The following is a 19,847-nucleotide window of genomic DNA, read 5'->3' on the forward strand; positions in this document are numbered from 1 at the left end:
CTCAAAGGCAGCATGAAGGGTATCAAGCATACCCTGACCAGTCCATTTAAAAAATTCAGGAGGGAAACCATCATCTCCCGGAGCTTTATGGTACGGTAAGGAAGATATGGCTGAAGAAATTTCCTCCTTCGTGATAGTTCCCTCAAGTAGAGCCCTGCCATCATCGGAGAGCCGTGGAAGATGAACGTCATCCAGAAATTTAGACATCACTATCCTATCTACCTGAGTGCCTGGGGAGTATAGAGACCTATAAAATGAGGCGAATTCCTCAACTATTTCTTGTGGTCGAGTAAGAATATCCCCACCACTTGATCTTATTGCTGGAATCGCCATAGCGGCCTCTCTCTGGCGCAACTGCGCAGCCAATAACCGACCAGCTTTTTCTCCTTGTTCATAATGACGGCCCTTCATTTTTTGTAAGGCGTATTCCGCCTTAGAGGTAAAAAGAGTATTGAGAGACATACGCGCTTGTTCTAATAACTTTCGGTTTTGTAGAGATGGTTGCGAAATATATAATTGAGAGAGTCGGCGAATATCGTTTTCTAGTTCAGTCTGCTTGGCAGCGTTCTTTTTATTATTAAGAGCAGCGTCCCGCATAACTTGGCCTCTAATGGTTGCCTTAGCAGCTGCCCAAACCGTTCGTTTAGAGGAAACCGAGTCTGCATTATTGAGAAGGTAATCACGTAAGTGGGATTGCAAAAGAAGTTTACCCGCTGGTGTTTTATTTTTGTTGATATTCAAACGCCACGATTTGCACCCCGGATTCATAAGACCCAAATCTAGAGACAAAAGGACAGGAGAATGATCAGAAATAGCTGCTTCTAAAATCTTAGAATCAGTAACCAGTCGGACTGAATCTTGCGAAAGAAGAAAGTAATCAAGACGCGAAAACGTACCGTGGGTAGAAGAAAAAAACGTATATTCTTTATCCTGTGGATGACTTAGTCTCCAGTGGTCAACAAGACCAGTGTCAGCAAGGATGTCCCCTAAAATGGCTCTGTCAGAAGCGTTGATAGTGTCAATGCAACCTGTTCTGTCAAGAGCAGGATCCAGTGCTAAATTCCAATCACCACCAATGAGAAATTGAGAAGCATTGATTTCCGTAAGAAGACGATTTAGTCGAAGGAAAAATTGTTTTTTGGAACCAAGCGGAGCGTATACAGAACCAAGACAGAGGAAGGAATTACCAAGTTTCAACTTAACAAAAACATACCGACCTTCCGGATCCGACCATGTCTTTAAAATTGTGAAAGGAAGTGACTTCCGAAAAAGAATGGCGACTCCGCATTTACGAATAGGGTTAGGATTGGTGGGATCAGGTTTAGAGACTGAACTATGGATGACTTTACCCACCCAATCTCTGCTGAGCTTACTAGACTCAATATCATCCAAATGAGTCTCCTGCAATAGAGCCACATCCACATGCTTAGAATGTAAATAGGAAAGAACTTTCTTACGTTTTATGTAGTGGGTGAGGCCGTGAACATTCCAAGAAACCACAGACAACGGATGGATAGAAGGCATAATGATAGGATTAAGTTAACAATAAATGAGGAAAAGTAGAGAGAAAAAGGAGAAATGGTACTCTGGGAGGGAAAAAGAAGAAGAAAAGAAGGAAAAAGAAAAGGAAAATTAAGTAAGAACAGTAGGAGAGGAGAGAAGAGCAACCTGGACTGTTAACTACGGGTCTGGGTACACTTAGAGCAACGCCGGGGGGAACCAGACCCCCTCCAAGGAAAGAAGAATGGGGACCTATAGGATAAATTGTAACATGAAATACATAAAGCAGAAGAACGTCTCCACAGGAGTCTGTCACGGAATGTAATAAGAAGGATAACCAACACTTCAAAACCCCCAGGGTCCTAAAAATGACATGGGAAGGACATGAAAAGAGTGAAAAGAAGCAAGAAGGACAAAGCAAAGGGGAGATAAGATACAAACAGGAATGAGGGACATACCAACATTGTCATTAAAAAAGAGGGAAAGAGATAGAAAGTAGAGGAAAAGGAGGGAAAAACCCCCGGAAAGTCATACAACAGAGAAGAAACAAAGAAAAATGATCAAACACAATTTTAAACCAAGAAAACAGTAAAACAAAGAACATCAACCGAAATAATGAATACATGAAACAAATGATGAGAGGCGTAGCAAGAATAACAACACCATAGCTAGGGGAGTGAACAGGAGGAGAAAGATCTCTTGTGGGATGGGGAACAGTCTTATAGTATATAATAAGCAAAACCTGAAATAATTAAATCACATATTATTAGTAAATATAGAAGAACAATAAGGTACAGAATACCATATAGGACACTAAGGAGAGTGAATCTAATATACCATGCAGAAAGATCTGTAGCGAGTAGAAAATAACAATAGAGCATGAAGCAACATATAAGAACAACAACACCGTGCAGTAAAATCTCAGTGAGCTAAGCGAGCAACAAAAGCATTATGAACAATAAACACTGCTATAAACTTTTAAAAGAAGAAAAAGTAATAAAGCATTCCAACATTAAAAGAATTCAGTCAGCATCAAATGGCGTCTTAAGAGGCGATCTAGACCCATCATGCAGTGTTAGGGAGTGTCAGTGGACAAAGCATGAAGCAGAATAATATCAACAACATGGGCGGCCATCAACTCACGAAAAAAGAAAATCAGTAGAACACAAAAAGGAATTCAGTCGGCCTCAGAGGGATTTTTAAGAGTAAACCACATAGTAGTAGTAAATATAGAAGAACAATAGAGCACAGAGTACTATAAAGAATACTAAAGAGAATAAATCTTATTATACCATGCGTTAAAAGCTGGTTGAGCTAAATGAACAGTGAAAGCATTATGAATAATAAACAATGCTATAGACTTATAGGGTAAGAAAAAGCAATTAAACATTAAAGCATTGAGAAGAGTTCAGTCAGCATCAGAGGGTGTCTTAAGAGGCGATCTGGACTTGTCCCTTTGCTGTGTATTGGTGTGAGAAGAGACAGAACGTAGAGCTGAATCCTTGCCATCCTGAGAGCGAGACAGACGAGTGAAATCTCTGCCACGTTGTCTAGATTCAGAAGAGGTGTGTGATTGAGACGATAAAGGATTCAGAGATGAGGAGTTGGACTGAGAGGGTTGAGCATAAGAAGAAGACTGCGTTTCCATATCTTCGGACCTGATGTCATTCAGAAACTGTTGTAGAAGTGCAGGATCATAAAAGTCTTTGGATTCTCCATTCCTAGTAATACGAAAACGCGCAGGCTCAAATAAACCATATTTGATGTCCATTTGACGCAATTGGGGTCGCATGGAAAGAAATGCCTTTCTTCGTTCATTCGTTTCTTTAGAGAAATCAGCAGCCATATGGATGGTATGACCCTGAAACAGGAAGGAACCATGAGTACGAGCCAATGATAGAATCTGTCTGGTTTGTTCATGTCTAAGGAAGCAAGCAATGATAGGTCTAGGTCTTGCAGAAGAGCCAGAACGTGGCGGACCCAATCTGTGAGCACGTTGGAGCTCAAGAGGAGGAGTAAAAGAAAGTCCAGTCAGAGTGGGAAGGGCATCACAAAGAAAGGACTTCATGTCTTGCTTCTCAACATTTTCAGGAAACCCAAAAAAACGGATATTGTCCCTACGACTGCGATCTTCCAAATCGATGATCTTGCTGTGTAGGAAAAGTAAGTCTTGTTCTGAACCCTGAACAGAATCCAGACGACCCTCTATGTCCATTATTTTAGAGTCAATGACATCAATCCTGGAATGAAAAGTAGAAAGTTCTGCCCTGATAGACTTAGTTTCTGCTGTCAATGAAGTCATGGCAATATCCAGACCCTCTAATCGCCGATTGACCCCAGAAAGTTCTTGCAAAATACGTTGCATAGTGTCAGATAAGGATTTGTCACTCTGAGGCAATGCAGCTTGCGATGAAGGAGATGACGCAGAACCATTACCTTTAACTGCCACAGGAGAGGGTTGTTTTATCACATCAGTGAAAAGTGGTTGTTTAGGTCCACGACTACCATTTCTATTGTTAGACATGACCGTTGACCTTTTCAATGGGGGTCTGCAGTAGCGAATGGAGGAGATATTGGAATATGAGGCAATGATGAAGCCGGGAATATAGCAAATAACGATGAGGTAATAAGGTGTACGTAGCAATAAAATAACCAATACTAACAGCAGACAGGTAACTCCTGAAATCGGAAAATTATGACAACATTGCCATAGAAAGGCGAATAATATGTCACAAAATCAATGAAATATCAGAGTAACCAATTTTTGCGTACGTAAACTACCTCATAAGCAGAGCATGTAAAGACAGTAAATGGTTGCAAAGAAAAACAAAGCGCACAATAGAAAATAGTAACTGTAAATGTGAGTTCAGTCGTTAATATTTTCCTCCGTCTGCTTCTCTTTGGAGTAGTGTAATTGGTAAGGTACCATTTTAGGAGATTAAGGCAGAGAATAAAAGTAGTCAAACGGAGAAGGTCAAGTCAATCTGACCCAAAGGACACTTGTGGTCTAGAGAGCAGTTAAACAAAAGGTGGAAAACCAACTGGTGAGGGGACGAAATGGATCAGTACTACTGCATGTAAATCTGACAGTAGTATTATGTCTGCCCCTTCAAATAATAGTAATTGCTGGTTTCCATATGTAATGACAAATATTAAAAGTAATTAAATAGACATGTTGTCATGAAAGAACCAGCGTGCCAGACTTTTAGGTTCTTGTCATTTCTGTCGAGGTGTCTTTTCCCCATGGAAAAAGCATTAATTGCAGCTGCTGAGGAATGGTAATATGAAAGGAACCTGAGGAGGGCGCTGTTGACTGCTCACATTGGCAATAGAGTGGTGAAGAAGCAGCTTGCAGCGTTTCTGAAGCGTCTGAGGAGGCGCGGCCCTGATATGAAGGAGGCGCGGCCCTGTGGTAGTTCAGGCGCCGCCTCAGCTGAAGAGAGGCGCGGCCACAAAAGCGCGCGAATGCCGAGGCGTACGCTGTGGGAGCCGGCCGCCTCACCGTCACTTCGCTATCATGGGAATAGGAGCCGCTCCCCAGAGAAGAAGAACACCGCTGGAATCCTCACGAGTCCCGGAACACTGCCATGAGGGAAAGGACGTCCCGCTCCAGCAGGCAAGTCATAGAAGCTCGTCGGGGGTCCGTCCCTCGGCGGAGCTCACTTAGCAGGCGGCCATCTTCCTACGTGGCCAGACCACGCCCCCAAGAGGTGAGTTTTTAAAGCTTTCTTAAAGGAAGTGATATCTCCTGTGGTTCTCAACCCCAAGCGGTAAGGAGATCCACAGTCTTGCTGCAGTATATCTAAAGGATCGGCCTCCCTTCCGGGATCTCAGAATCTTGGGAACTGATATCAAGCAGGCTGAGGCCGAGCGGAGAGATCTGGAAGGGGTATACCAGGAGAACAAATCTCGCAATGGTGCCGGTCCCTGGCCATGGAGGGCCCTAAACAGTATGTAACTGTAGTCATGAGTTTGCCAGGGAAGAACTACTAGGCCCTGGTGAGGCAGCAGGGGCGAAGCTTCAGCAGGGGTGTTTGTGGTGTCAGATCCCTCAAATGCATTCTTGGTTTGGTAGTTGCATCTAGGGGTCCTGAGTCAGGCCTGCTATGTATCTATGCTGGTTTTTCTCATTGTTCTAATTTTACCAAGAGGTTTTAACATTCATTTTTTTGTTCAGGATCTTAAATATATATGGTGACTGGTTTAAAAAAAGTAGTAAATTTGCTCCCATAGAATTACTTTTTGAATAGGTGTAAATGTATTACTTTTTGAGATTCGTAAACATTGCTGGTTGTAGGCTAGGAAAGCTGCGCAAGTCTCAGGTTTCCAGGCATACTAATAACAATCAAACACCCAAACGTTATTGTAATGAATACTTGCAAATAGCCTAATCAATGTCAATCGTTGTAGTACCATTCCAATCCATTGTTTTTCACCCACTGTGGCACCCTAGATGGAGGCACACTTAATGCAATCATAGTGACCCAGTTCCTCGTAGAAACAGTCCATCCCGGGCCTTTGTCATCTCAACCCTCTTTCTTCCCTGCAGGCCAATGCTTTTTTAGTCGAGAATTTTGATATTCACACCCAGCACATATCTCTGACTAAACTGCACCCTCGGGATTGAATCGCAATCGGTCAGCTCTATTCCATATTATGTAGGCATAAAAGTGGTCTAATGCATTTTCTCTGTTTCTTCCGAGTACAGTGTGTATGTGATATGTACGCTGTAAACGTGTGTAGAGGAGAGAGAGACGGACTGATATGGTGAACTAGACCGCAATTTCCGGTGGGAAAATAATCAATAAAAAGCTTGTTGCTCTACACAAAATTAATTTGAAGAGAATAACACACACCTGCTAGCTTTGAGCGCAAAGTTTAGGTTTTTTGAGATTTATGCATGGAAATAGCTTAGAGAATCAAGTGATAAAGTGCTTGTCTATATAAATTCTTCCTTCTGTTTGGGTGAATTTATTTATGCAGTATTATATCTGGCACAAACTTGGCCCAAGGGCATTGGAGCGCTGTACATGTGCACCAGTTGCAAGTGATATGCTCAGAATCACAGGATGTTGAGTTGACGCCGGGATTCGAATTTGGTTTCCCAGTTCCACAATTGCCAGTTCTGGTATTATGCCACAGAAAAGGGGCCCTTTTTTCCACAGTGCATGCTATTTAGTTATTTGGACAGCATTGAGCACATTTAATGTATACTACGAATGTTAAACAAATACTTAGGTTATTACTCAGATTGTAGCGCTAGAACCACATATAATGTAATGTCTGACCTATTGAATGGAGGCGAAACCCATTCAAACAAATAGACCTAGACATTAATAAGTGTACCCAGGGATTACTGTTACTACCCCTGGCCTTTGGGGTTAGAATTACAGCAGTGGAAACACAAAGGAGGTTGGCTACAGAGTCATAATCAACACAGTAATTCACCTTTCTTCCACTTCACATAAACCCTTATCAGCAAATATAAGGTTGTTGAGGAGCTTAAGCTGCGAAAAGGGTCCCACCTCATGATGTCATTTTATACTAATTCTTGCACTTTGGTTAAGAAGCACCTAAGCAGTACAAAGCCTTTCACTGCCATAGTGTTTGCGTGTCTCTGTACTGTAGCTTTAAAACAAATATTTAAAAATCAGCGTAAAATTGTTCACATACATCTCTTCAGTCTCTTTGTGCACCATGTGAGCTATGTTTTAGCACTTTCGTTTCGAATGTGTTGTTCACACTCTGCATCAATATTTCTTTGTAGACTGAGAGAGCTTCATTTTTTTTTACAAATGTGCTCGATGTTTCGTCTGCATACTAAATTATGAAATATTAGTGCACATCATGAAATTGTGAACGGATCACTACTTATAGTGCACTGATCATTTGATGACAGATGTCAAATGAAGGACTAAAATATATCTATCAAATTAGGTATGCAACATCACAATAGGAAACACATCAAACAATGCAGCACCACAAGCTTAGAGCAATCTATCCTCAGATATGGAATACAGCTCCTTGGGGTCCTGCGAAGGGGGTAGGGGGCAATCAAGAGCAAGGGCGAAAAGATGCAGAGGCAGTTAGAGGGGGCACTACAGAAATGGGGAGGCAACGACCCACAATTACTTCAAAGAGACCAACATTAAATAATCTCTAGATATCATGAATAAATGTGGTTAAAAATTCAACTCTTTAATGTTCTATCCAATTTCCTTGATAAAATACAGCCAGATAGCCACATGTTTTCACCCTTACACCAAGTACTTCTTCATTATTGTAATTCACAAAATTACATAATATCAAAATGCAAAATGATTTACTCATTGAAACTAAAGTAGGAATAATCTACCACAATAATCAAATCTGAACTCGAATCAAAGAGTATGTATCAAATTTTAACTTGCAGATTGAAACAATAAACAATTAATTTAAGTTGTACAGAGAAGAGAATACATTGACAAGTTATTTACTGTCTACTAACCAGTTTGTGCCTAAAGCTCAGTAGTTGCAGACACAATTCACTCTAATAATGCACAAAAAGTAACAGTCAATCTAATTGTAAACTCAAAGTAAGACAATTTAAATAATGTATTTCAGAAATGTCACAGGATGCATACTAATGCAATATAGTCATGTAAGGCACCATAATCTTCTACAACCCCTTGTTGTTCATTGTTATGACCCTAACAAATATTTTCCCCAAGACCGTGCCCACATACTGATTAAACTTAACATATTTTATAAAGGGCCCAGAGAAGGTGAGAGGCAGCTGTCGCAGTAGTTTGGACACGCAATAGACAACTGCTGGTACTTCAGCGCTGACTTGTGTCGTAGTGGAATTCCTCCTGAAGGGGGGGGGGGGGGGTGATTTGATGGTCCATGTGTGAAGCAGTTGATCTAGGGATGCCTTTGGTGATCCAGGTCTCCCAGTGAATTGTCTCTTCACAAATTGGAAGTGCGTTGTTGTCCCATATGTGAGCCTTCTAGTGCAACTAGCGACGTTGTTTACGGGTTATGTCCCACGCCTGGACTGTCATCTATATTAGAGGCTTTGAGGCACATTTGACTAGAGCTAAGGCCCTGTTCAGAAAATGAGGGTTCATTGGCCATCGTATACAGAAGATCAGGGCCAATCCAGCCTTCCCTGTTCTATCAGTGCCCAGTCTGAGGTGTCTAGGTCTCTTGCAAAGAAATAGGCATGGTGGGATAATTGATGGGTTTTACAGTACAGGGTCGTGTCTGGCAGGCATCGGCCTCCTGATGCTGTAACAGCTTCTAGTTTGGAAAATCAAAGGAGACGTTTCTGCCTGTCCCAGACATAAGCCTTAGTCATCTTGGTCAATTTCAACAATAGGCATCACAGGATCCTCACTGGGATTATGCAGAATATGTAGTTGAATCACAGCACTGTGACCACCTTGGCATCTGGATGCGGCCCAATAGGGAGAAGCATAGGTCAGACCATTTCTGAAAGTCCAGGGCAGGCCTCCATCAGTCTAGACAGACACAGACCATCGAAAAAAGTGTGTTTAGCTTGGAAGACTTCCCCCTTCATGAAGACTGTATAGAGATCCTTACAAAAGGTGAGAGATTCTTACGAGATATGATGAGGTGTGTGAAGAGGCCCTGATGGCTGGAATAGGCCTTAATGAATCCTCCTGTTTAAACTGGTGCACCTGCAGTTGCCCGGATTTCTCTCCAAATTTGTATTGTATTGTTTGTGTTTGATTCGCCCTAGTGCTTTTTCTGCAATGGAAGCATACATGGAGTTCAAATCTAGCTTAGCCTGTGCCAATTGTTGGAAGAGTCCCTGTTTTGGGCATGCCCAGTAGGATGAATGTCGAGAAACTGTTAGCCTGCAGCCTTGGGGTGTACTTACCCCAAACTTTTTGTCATACTCCTCCATTTTTGCTGATCTTGTTTTTGTTGGCCTTAGAATTCTGTGCACTTTACTACCGTTGATCAGTGCTAAAGTGGTTGTGCTAACTCCATAAGACATGATAGTATTTGGCTTACACCCACTTATCACATTTAATTTACTTGTAAGTCCCTCGTAAAGTGGCACTACCTGTACCCAGGTTTTGTCAAGTTAAATGCTACTAGTGGCCCTGCAGCATTTATTGTGCCACCCATTGAAGTACCCTTTTAGATATGTCTCAGGCTTGCCATTGCAGCTAGTGGGTGCAGATTTTAAACTACCGTTTTCAACCTGGCAAAATACACTTTTTGCCAGACCTAAACATTTCCTTTTAATACATATAAGTAACCCCTAAGGTACAACCTAATGTGGAGTGTATTTAAAGAGTTGGACTTGTACTTTTAACTTTTGCATGTCCTGGTAGTAAAAAACGCTTAAATTTGTTTTTCACTCCACCAAGCCCTGCCTCTCCCATATTATAATATTGGGTTACCTTATTTCATTTAATAGGTGTTAACTTTCAATTGGGAGAAGGAAGGAATATCAAGTTTGGTGTCTTAAGAACTGTAATTCAAAACCCTCTTTAATGGTAATGTCAGATTTTAAATCACAGTTCTGAAAATGCCACTTTTAGAAGGTAGGCATTTTATTGTCCCAACCATTTGGTGCCTGCAGTCTGTATCCTGTTTCACATGACTAACTGTAGTTAGCAGTTGGTCGTTGTGTATTACCACCAGACAGGAAGACAAAGGGGAAATTTGTGTTGTCAGGATGGGTAATCTCTGACTTGATGAGAGGGGAGAAGCTGTCATATACCACTTGCACATCACAAATCCTCTGCTTCAGCACACTCACAAAGGGTTTAAAATTAGTTGTTTGTGTTCCCAGACAAGCTTGGACCAGGGCAGGGTGAGGAGAAGCTCCAAACACCTCTGAGGGTGGAAAGCTCCATATCCTTCTCCTGCTTCAAATGGCACCAGGTATAAATATTGAACCCTCTGATCCAACTCCTCAGTACATCTCTGGAACTGTGGATAACTCTGAAGAAGAACTGTTGAGCTGCTTTGCTGCAAGAAGAATTGCTATGCTACTGTCCTGCTTCTCTGCTGACCGGCTGCCTGAGCGAGAAGGATTGACCTGCATCTTAAACCCAGGACCACCAGAGTGGCTCTAAAGGATGGTCGGCTGGCCTCCAGATCAGAACCTCATGGGCAGAAAAGGCTACAACCAGCTTTAACCCTGAACCTGGATTCTGCCTTCTGTGATTCCTCCCCAATGGTGCCATCCTAGTCCTGGACCCTTGGAGGTGGGTCCCAAGGTGCCCTGCCAGTCCATCTGTGGTTCGCTGGGCAGACATGACCCAGTGTGACACATCTCCTTGTAGCTCAGCATTGGACTTACCACATCACAATGAATCCCTGATGCAGAACCCCACAGCTCTTTGCAACTGCCACTGCGCACTGCATCCTCAATGCAGGACTTCCGATCGCAGGCCTGCACCTCCTCGGTACCTCCGCTGCACAAAGCATTCTCGGCACAGGACTTTGCATCACCACTCACAGCTAATCCGAACTGCTGCGGTGAATCACATCCTCAACTTTGGATCTTGCATTAGTCCCCAGCTAAGATTTAAGGTAATTTGTAAAGCATGTCCAACTTGGTCCCTATATCTGGCCAGCGCTCCATTGCAGTCCAGTGCTCTATCGCAGTCGACCGTACGGTGCAAACAGATGACATAATTAGTGCTTTGTGAGTGTTAGCACTATTTTTACTAATATCTTTACAATTGCGGATCTCCGGTTCTACGAATTGGATTTTTGTCATTTTGGTCTCCCATAATTTCTTAAAATTTACTCTGTTTTCTAAATTGGTATGGGATTTTTCTTGTGTTGTATTTTCACTTAATAACTGTTTGAAGTATTGCAAAAATACTTTACACATTGCCTAAATTAAGCCGGACTGCTTTTTGCCAAGCTATCAGAGGGTTAAAATCAACATATCACACAATTTCACTCGCACTGGGCTTCTTATTTATCGACCCCCAGGGCCGGCAGGAGCCTTCCAGGAAGCCTTGGCTCACACCACATCCACGCTTGCCCTAGAGACAGACAACTTTAGCATTATAGGAAATCTCAATTTACAGCTGGAATGTCTTGACTCCCAGGAGATTACCAACTTTCTGGGAGACATGGATGCCTGTCAACTAACTCAGCTATTGGAAGGCCCATCACTATTCGCAGGCCACCTATTGGACCCAGTATTTTCCAATATTCGGTCATTTTAAGTTCATGCTCCCCTTCCACTAACCTGGACGGATCATTTCCTTATTCATATGTGTCTTGGTCTAGTCGGTGCCCCCCGGCAGAATCCTCTCCCACCCTCGTTGAAACGCCCGTGGCACAAAATGGATGCACCTAGCTTTGGGTCCAGCCTAAAATGATCTTGTCCATACTGGCCCACTGACCTAGAAGAAGCGGATAGAGCCTACAGGGGGTGGATTCACAACTCACTCGACCATTGTATCCCTAAGAGTTTGACCTGGGCCAAGCACGTGCATTCGCACACTTGGTATAATGAGATCTTAGCATTGGAAAAAGAACACTGTAAAACTCTGGAATGCTCCTGGAGGCGCACCTACGACCCTATAGCTAAAAAGACCTACATGCAGGCTATTAAAGCCTACCACAAACTTGTACAAAACTCGAAAGCCGCATTCTACACTAATTTGATTACATCAAGTCCTAACCCTTCCAAAACCATTTTCTCTCTTATAAGTGACATGACAAAATCTGCGGCAGGAACTAACAACACAATATCTTCCAACCTGCAATGCGAATCTCTGGCACGCTATTTTATCAACAAATTTGAGTGTATCTGCAACACACTCGACGTCAGAAGGGACGCTTTTAAACCATGGCCGCCTAACTGCTCACTTGATCTTCCCTACTCTCGACAAGCCCTTCCATCTATGTCCTTTAAAGACCTGGAAACCCTGGCTGCGAAGGTGAAGTCAGGCTCCCCTGATGACCCTGTAAAACTGGACACCTTTAGCAAATTCCAGGACTGTATTTTCCTTGAGGGCTGCGAATTGATCAATAGATCGCTCCAGTCATCAGTAATTCCTAAATCTTGGAAACATGCCAAGGTTTTTCCTTTACTGAAAAACAGCATTGGATGCATCTCTGCCGGACAACTCCGGCCTATTTCTCTACTTCCTTACTTGGCCAAGGTAATGGAATCCCATGTTAATATTATATTGACCAAGTATCTGGAAGTCAATGAGATTTTGGACAGGTCACAAAACGGATTCCGGCCTAAGCATTGTACGGAATCCTCCCTGCTGGCAGTCACAGAGAAACTGAGGGCATCGCAGGACATGGGCAACACCTCAGAATTGATTTTGCTCGATCTGAGTGCAGCCTTTGACATGGTCTTCCATGAGATTTTGCTCAATTGACTCGGGGACGTCGGGGTCAATGGTGGGGCCTTGGCCCGGTTTGCGTCTTTACTATCTGATCGCTTTTGTCAGAACCACGCACCTCCATATTTGTCCGGCACTCACCCCCTAAATTGTGGTGTCTCCCAAGGCTCTGCTCTGAGCCCCACGTTGTTCAACATGTACGTCCGCCCCTTTGACCTTTTGGCCAAAGACCAGAAGATTAATATGATATCATACACGGACAACATGCAATTGATTTTCACTTTCACTAATAACTCAGCGCATGACCAACTAAAATTTCGTGAAGATGTCCTGGCCATCTCAGATTGGATGACTGACAACTACCTTCAACCTAATTCCTCAAAAACTGAAGTGTTCTTGGTTGGTCGTGATTCCCATAAATGGGACTATCAGTGGTGGCCAGCGGCACTGGGCCCTCCTCCCCAACCGAAAGGGGTAGTTAAGAATCTGGGGGTGCTGATGGACAAAGCCCGGGCAAAGGGCGGGCCGTCTGAGGCCGTCCGAGGTCGGCCAAGGTTGGGTTGGGCCAGGGATTCTGCCCTTTCTACCAAACGCCCTTCATTGGATAGAGTACAACAGGCCGCTGAATACCAGGTAATCATACATCTCATTCCTCTTTCGATCTATAACATTTTGCTTCAAGTGTACTTTTGCCTGAGCAAATGCCTGCTAAAAAGCTAACCTCTGTCGCAAACACATTGGAGAACTATCTTGTTCAAGTTGTGACGAAAATTAACACAGATAGAAGGACTTCTTTGGGATTAGAATCCCCTATACAATCACCACTGGTAGATATTGAGACTGAGGATTCATTCGCTCTGCTAAACAACAGCCTCTTGGGTGAGGCACACGACTCCCTCCAGGATATAAATAGTATTCAGCCCAGTGTCATAGTAGCCAGCACTGAAGACAACAGTGACATTGACGCTTTGACTGTGCTCTCTACAAACAGGGAGTCTATTATCTCCACTGTTCCCCCTATCCCCGCACCGAGGGTCTCAGGGGGTAAAAGAAAAGCCATTCAAAAGCGTGGTGGCCTAAGATCAGCCAAAAATAAAGCTGCTACGCCACCAAGGAAAACTACCGACGAAGACGAGGAAGATTTGACTGGGGAAACTTACGTGACTCTTTCCGATGATCTACTTCAGAAACTTTGTTGTCTGATGGACACAAAAATCAAAGGGATGGTAAAACCCCTGATCAGCAAAATAGATAAATTAACTGCTGAGGTAAGCAAACTGGAAGGTCTATTAGGGAAAACTCTGGGGGAAGTGAGAAAACTTCCAGAAGTTATTACAACAAGTGTCCAGCCTTTGATGAGTGAAATCCAATCTGGCAAATTTAACGGACCGACTCCTGCTGTTGCACCAAACCCCCCGTTGACTTTACTGACAAACTTATCTGATAGGCCCTCCGGAGATGCACCAACTGCTTCACTTTATGGGGAACCTAACTCCTTGAAAGGATCATCTGAGCTTGTTGTGGAGGCTTCACCATTAGTCCTTGTTCTTGCAAATGTACCCCCATTAGCCCCAGGTGATGTCGAATCAACCTCATCATTGTTAAACAAATCATTATCATGGCTAACCAACAACATGGCCATAACTTCCTGGGGCAAAGAGCAACTAGCCGAAGAACTGGTGAATGCAAGAAGGGTTGAGTGGATCGGGAACAGGGTAAAAAAATTCAAGGGGGACTGTGTCGTGCTTAACTTTTCTGACCCCGAGGTTTTGCCAAATATCCTGCCCAATCTTCACCCACCACAGAAAAGATCTACCCCAATTGTCCCATTGAGGCCCTAATTGCAGTACACTAAGAACAAAATGGAATGTTGTAACAAAGAGGGGCAGCAAGAACCCTGATTTTGCTGAGTGGGGTCTAGGATTGGAAAATAGATTTTCTACTCTTTCCAACCTAGACGCATGTGATTGACTACCATCCAACCCCATTACCTTGCTGCAAAGTCCTATGGCTGCATGTTCAATAGAGGTGTCTAGTTGTTCAACAGTTTTACAAAATGTGACAGACATCATCGTAACTAGAGCTGGATTAACTGCAGTAAATATAAATGTAATTGGTATTGTCGATTCAACGCCAACTGGGTCAGTTCACAGTAATTATCCAACAATGGTAAATGCTACCGGGAATTTATTGTCTTGGAACATTGCCGGGCTTTGTTCCAAAATGGATTGTGGAGAATGGTTTGGGTTTGTCAGCCTGTATGATGTTTGTATTTTTCAAGAGACCTGGGCCTGTGACCCTGTATTTGCATTAGGCTACTTGAACTTTTATCTTCCGGCCATCAAGGGCCCAAAAGGGCGACCGATGGGGGGACTCACTATATGGGTGCGCCAGTCTCTTAAGATTGATGTGAGTAACATCGAGCTCCACCAAAAAGACATCCAGCTCATTCGACTAAAGGGTAACCCATCTACCTCCATAGATATTTATAATGTATATGCTAGAGGGGGTAGTGTAGGAAAATCTGAGGTCCTTTTGTCTTTGTATAAATTGTTAGAAACTCACTCATCTGGGAAAAACGTACTAATAGCTGGCGACTTAAATCGCACTTTTGAACCACTAGACATTGGCGACGCACATTTGGGCACGGAGGAAGATATGTTATGGGATATTCCCGCTCTTAATACAACCCCAATAACACGCTGGACTGAGGATATTCTTGGCCTAAACGCTATGTGCTTTGAACATGGGTTAAGGGCCTTGAACGGTTGGACAAAGTCTGACAGAGTACCAGCTATGACATTTAATAACGGGAGAAATAAGAGCCGTATTGACTACGTCATATGTAGCATGCCCCTATGGCCAACTGTCACTGATATGGTTGTTTTGGAAAGGCTCGAGAGTGACCATAACCCTTTATGCGTTCTCCATAAATGGTGGCTGTCTGATGCTGTTTCAAGTACCCGTGTTGAATCTCTTCCACCGTTGACAGTACCCACCAATGATTTGCGCCGGCTGAGGTGGACAAGTGTTAGAACAGACCCGCTGGTTCTAGAAAAAATAAGAATGGCAACTGATAAGGCTATACTGGCCCTTGAGGGAGAGGCTGGGCATTCTCCCACCCAAAACAATGTCACCAAGGTCCACGATGACCTTTTCAAAGAAATAAAACGCCATTTCTTAAAACCGGCAAATAAAAAGAAGCCTGGGGTCTATAGGCCCGCTAAATGGTACAATCAGGACTGTAAGGGGGCTAGGGCCCGCTTGGGTGTCGCAATTAAGAAAAAAAATATGGAGGCTACTAGGATAGCTAGGAATCAAAATAAACGTTCCATAGCCAAAGCGAAAAAAGACTGGGACGAAGCCCATTGGAATATGCTAAAGAGTGCTAGTGACCAAAATCATTCCAGGTTATTTTGGCATATAGTCAAATGGGGTCATGACAGGCTCGAAGATGCCATTACAAACAATGTCCCCCAGGACGCCTGGGTAAAATTCTTTAGCGTACAATACGCTTCTAGTGACCAGTCTGTTGATAGTGTATGCCCACCCTCTCCTTTGGCAGAAGACGACATTTTTATGCAGTGTGAAATACTGACTGCACTTAAAACCGTACAAAGTGGTCGTGCCCCTGGCATTGACGGAGTTCCTGCAGACGTTTTTTTAAACGACACTGTAAGATGGTGCAAATATATTCACCTGTTAACAAATCACATTGCCAGAGGTGCAGATATTCCAGTAACATGGCGGGGTGCTGTTATCATCCGGGTATATAAGAAAGGAGACCGCTCTCAGCCTAGTAATTACCGCCCAATTAGTTTGATCGACACTATCCAAAAAATAGTGGGGCGAGTAATCGTTAACAGGTTGCTTGATTGGGCTGAGGATAACAACATTTTATCCCCCTATCAGGCTGGTTTTCGTAGGGCAACCAGCACTGTGGACCAAGTCTTCCGTCTCCAACTGATTCAGTGGAGGACCGTGGTATTAGGCGGAGGCAGCCTGTATGCAGCATTTGTTGATCTGCGGGCTGCCTTCGACCTGGTACCAAGGGCAAAATTGTGGGAAGTTCTTGTGACTCTTGGGGTCCCGGGGGAACTGTTGTCCTTAATTATGCGTTTACATGAGGGCAATTACGCTAAAATTCGCTGGGGTGGGTACGGTAATGATACCGCCGAATTTCCTGTTGAGCGTGGGGTTCGGTAGGGTTGTTCAATGGCCCCTACTCTGTTCACCCTTTTTATTAACGGTGTGGTTTCTTGCATGCAATCTCAGGCAGTGGATGCTCCCTCTCTTGCAGGTGAAAAAGTTCCAATTTTAATGTTTGCCGATGATACCTTAATTTTATCTAAAACACCAGCTGGGTTGCAAAAAGCATTGGCAATATTTGATGATTTCTGTGTAGAGCACGGTTTGGAGGTGAATGGGTCTAAGACAAAACTCATGGCTTTCAATCCCCACAGAAATTTTAAATCCAAAATTTCCCTGAGTGGTCGTACCCTGGAGGTTGTAAAATCCTTTACTTACCTAGGGATCCATATTTCAAAAGACAATAGGTGGCAGCTACATCTTAATATTGCTACTTTAAGGCATAAGCAATTAGCTGGCACAATCATTAAGGAGCAAAGGAAATCGCTCACTAAGCCCATTAAACCACCATTGATAATCTATGAGGCAAAAGCAATAGGGTCTGCCTTGTATGGTGCGGAGTTATGGGGGCACGAAAATCTTCAGGAACTCCAAACCTCAGAGAATAAATTTTATAGGACACTGATAGGTGCCCCCCAGAGCAGCCCGCTATTGCCCCTAAGATACGAACTAGGTAGGAGAGCGATCTCTGATAAAGCCAAACTGCGCCCGATCTTATACTGGCGCAGGCTTTGGACCACGCCGGAGCTCTCTCACTACGCGAATGGGTTTAAAGATGTTGTCAAAGCCGACTGCTATAATAAAATCAAATGGTTTAAATCACTAAAGATTGCTTTGTTCGAATTAGGACTTTATGCTCTATGGACTGATCCAGCTGGGGCTTTATTTCCTTCCAAGTCCACCCTAAAAAACATTTACTGGGAACATGTTGTTAATAAGAGCACGCTTAGTACAAATAGTGGGTCTATGACCACTAGCTACTTAGAGATCAAGTTGTGCCCAATTTATGAAATGTATTGGGATTACATATTAAACCCCATGGACAGGAAACTGCTTTTCCAATTGAGGGTAGGTTCCCTCCCCCTCTATAATTTAACATCTAAATGGAAAGCAGGGGGTGTATCAATCTGTCCAGTCTGTGGGGTAGGAAATGAGACTCTTGGTCACTTTTTGTTCTCTTGTCCAATGTACTCTGCACCAAGGCGAGCTTGGTTGGCTCCCATGTGCAGGAACCTAGGTACAAAAAGCAGTATGGTAGCACTGCGGATTGTAAGATCTACTTCTGTCAATTGGATTATAATTGCCACCGCAAAGTACCTGGGGTGGGCCTGGATTATAAGACAGAGATTGTTGGCAGGATAATTACTTATCGTATAGTCGACAGTATTTGTTAGACACATGTCTATTCTCTGTAACAAATCACTGTAATCCAGAGACTGCTAGACTATTGTTTATTCTCTGTAATTGTTGATTAGTTGGTCAGAGACTGCTAGACTAGTGTCTATTCTATTCTTTTAATGTAACATACTCATTTAAACGTATCATCGGTATGAAATTTTATGATATGAATTCTTTTATAATTGCCTTTTGTGATTATCACTCAGGCATTTTTATTTATAATGAACTGCACCTGCCATTTTATATGTGTATTGTTTTTTAAATATCATCTACGTGCTTATGTCTAATTGACTATGTAAATTTAATCGTTTTTTATTACATGTATGTATGTCTGCTTTTATGAGTAATACTCGAATAAAGCACTTTTTGAATTGATTGATGGACAAAGCACCTGCTTTGGCCACGTACGCAGACTCAAACCCATTCTGAAGTTCTTCGAGGCTTCCACCGACAAGTGATTATTCAATCAGTAATTTTGTCACATCTTGACTACTTTAAGGGCCTGCTAGTGGGCATCAATAAAACTGTCATGAAGAGACACCAAAGGGCACAGAATGCAGCTGCCCGCATTCTTTTTGCCCTCCCTAAATACTGTCACGCCACCCATCTTCTGCACCGCCTACACTGACTGCCTATCAAACAAAGAATTCAGTTTAAAACTCTCTGTACTACCCATAAGATCCTACACAGCCAGGGCCCCCAGATACTGCAGGGACTCTGTACTTTTTCTCTCCCAACAAGAGCATTGCGCTTCGCAGACCTGCATTTGGCGTGCATCCCCAGGGTGCGTAGGAGCAGAGTGGGAGGCCACTCCTATAGGTCTTTGGCCCCTACCCTATGGAATTCTATTCCACTCAGGGCACCCAGCACACAAGATCACTGGGCTTTTCGAAAACAGATTAAAACCTGGCTGTTTGCATCCATCTAGCTTAGGTGTTTGCGCTTGCCGTGCTCCTGAAAGTGACTATACCTGTCTGTTCTTTTTCTGCCCTGACTCACCTTTCCTGGTTTTGTCCGCGAGTGCTGGGACGCCCCGTTGCTGGGGCAGCCATGCGTTATACAAGCATGCTTAAAATAACATAACATAACATACCATTAAGCACAGGTTAATTTGGGCTTTGTTTGTGAATTCACCCAGACGAGAATTGTGGTTCCTGCTTGAGTAGGAGTTCTCCTCCCCTTAACCAGTAACTCAATTGCCTACAGAAAATATGTTCTGTTCAAGTTGTTGCTTTCTGGTGGCAGACTCCCGCTTGATTTGGTCACACAAGGGTTCTAGGAGCCTGCAATAGATTAAGTGGGTGCAGTGCATTTCAGAAATTTGGAAAGCTGCAAGCAAAATGTACCCGTTTTTGGGCCACAGATATGACCTAGTATGGAAACATACCACAATCATACATAGCTAAAACCTCCCCATCCTAAAGTTTTGATCATTGGCTGTCACTCCTTCCTCAT

The sequence above is a fragment of the Lissotriton helveticus genome, chromosome 10, assembly GCF_964261635.1.
Source record: "Lissotriton helveticus chromosome 10, aLisHel1.1, whole genome shotgun sequence".
Classification (NCBI taxonomy): Eukaryota; Metazoa; Chordata; class Amphibia; order Caudata; family Salamandridae; genus Lissotriton; species Lissotriton helveticus.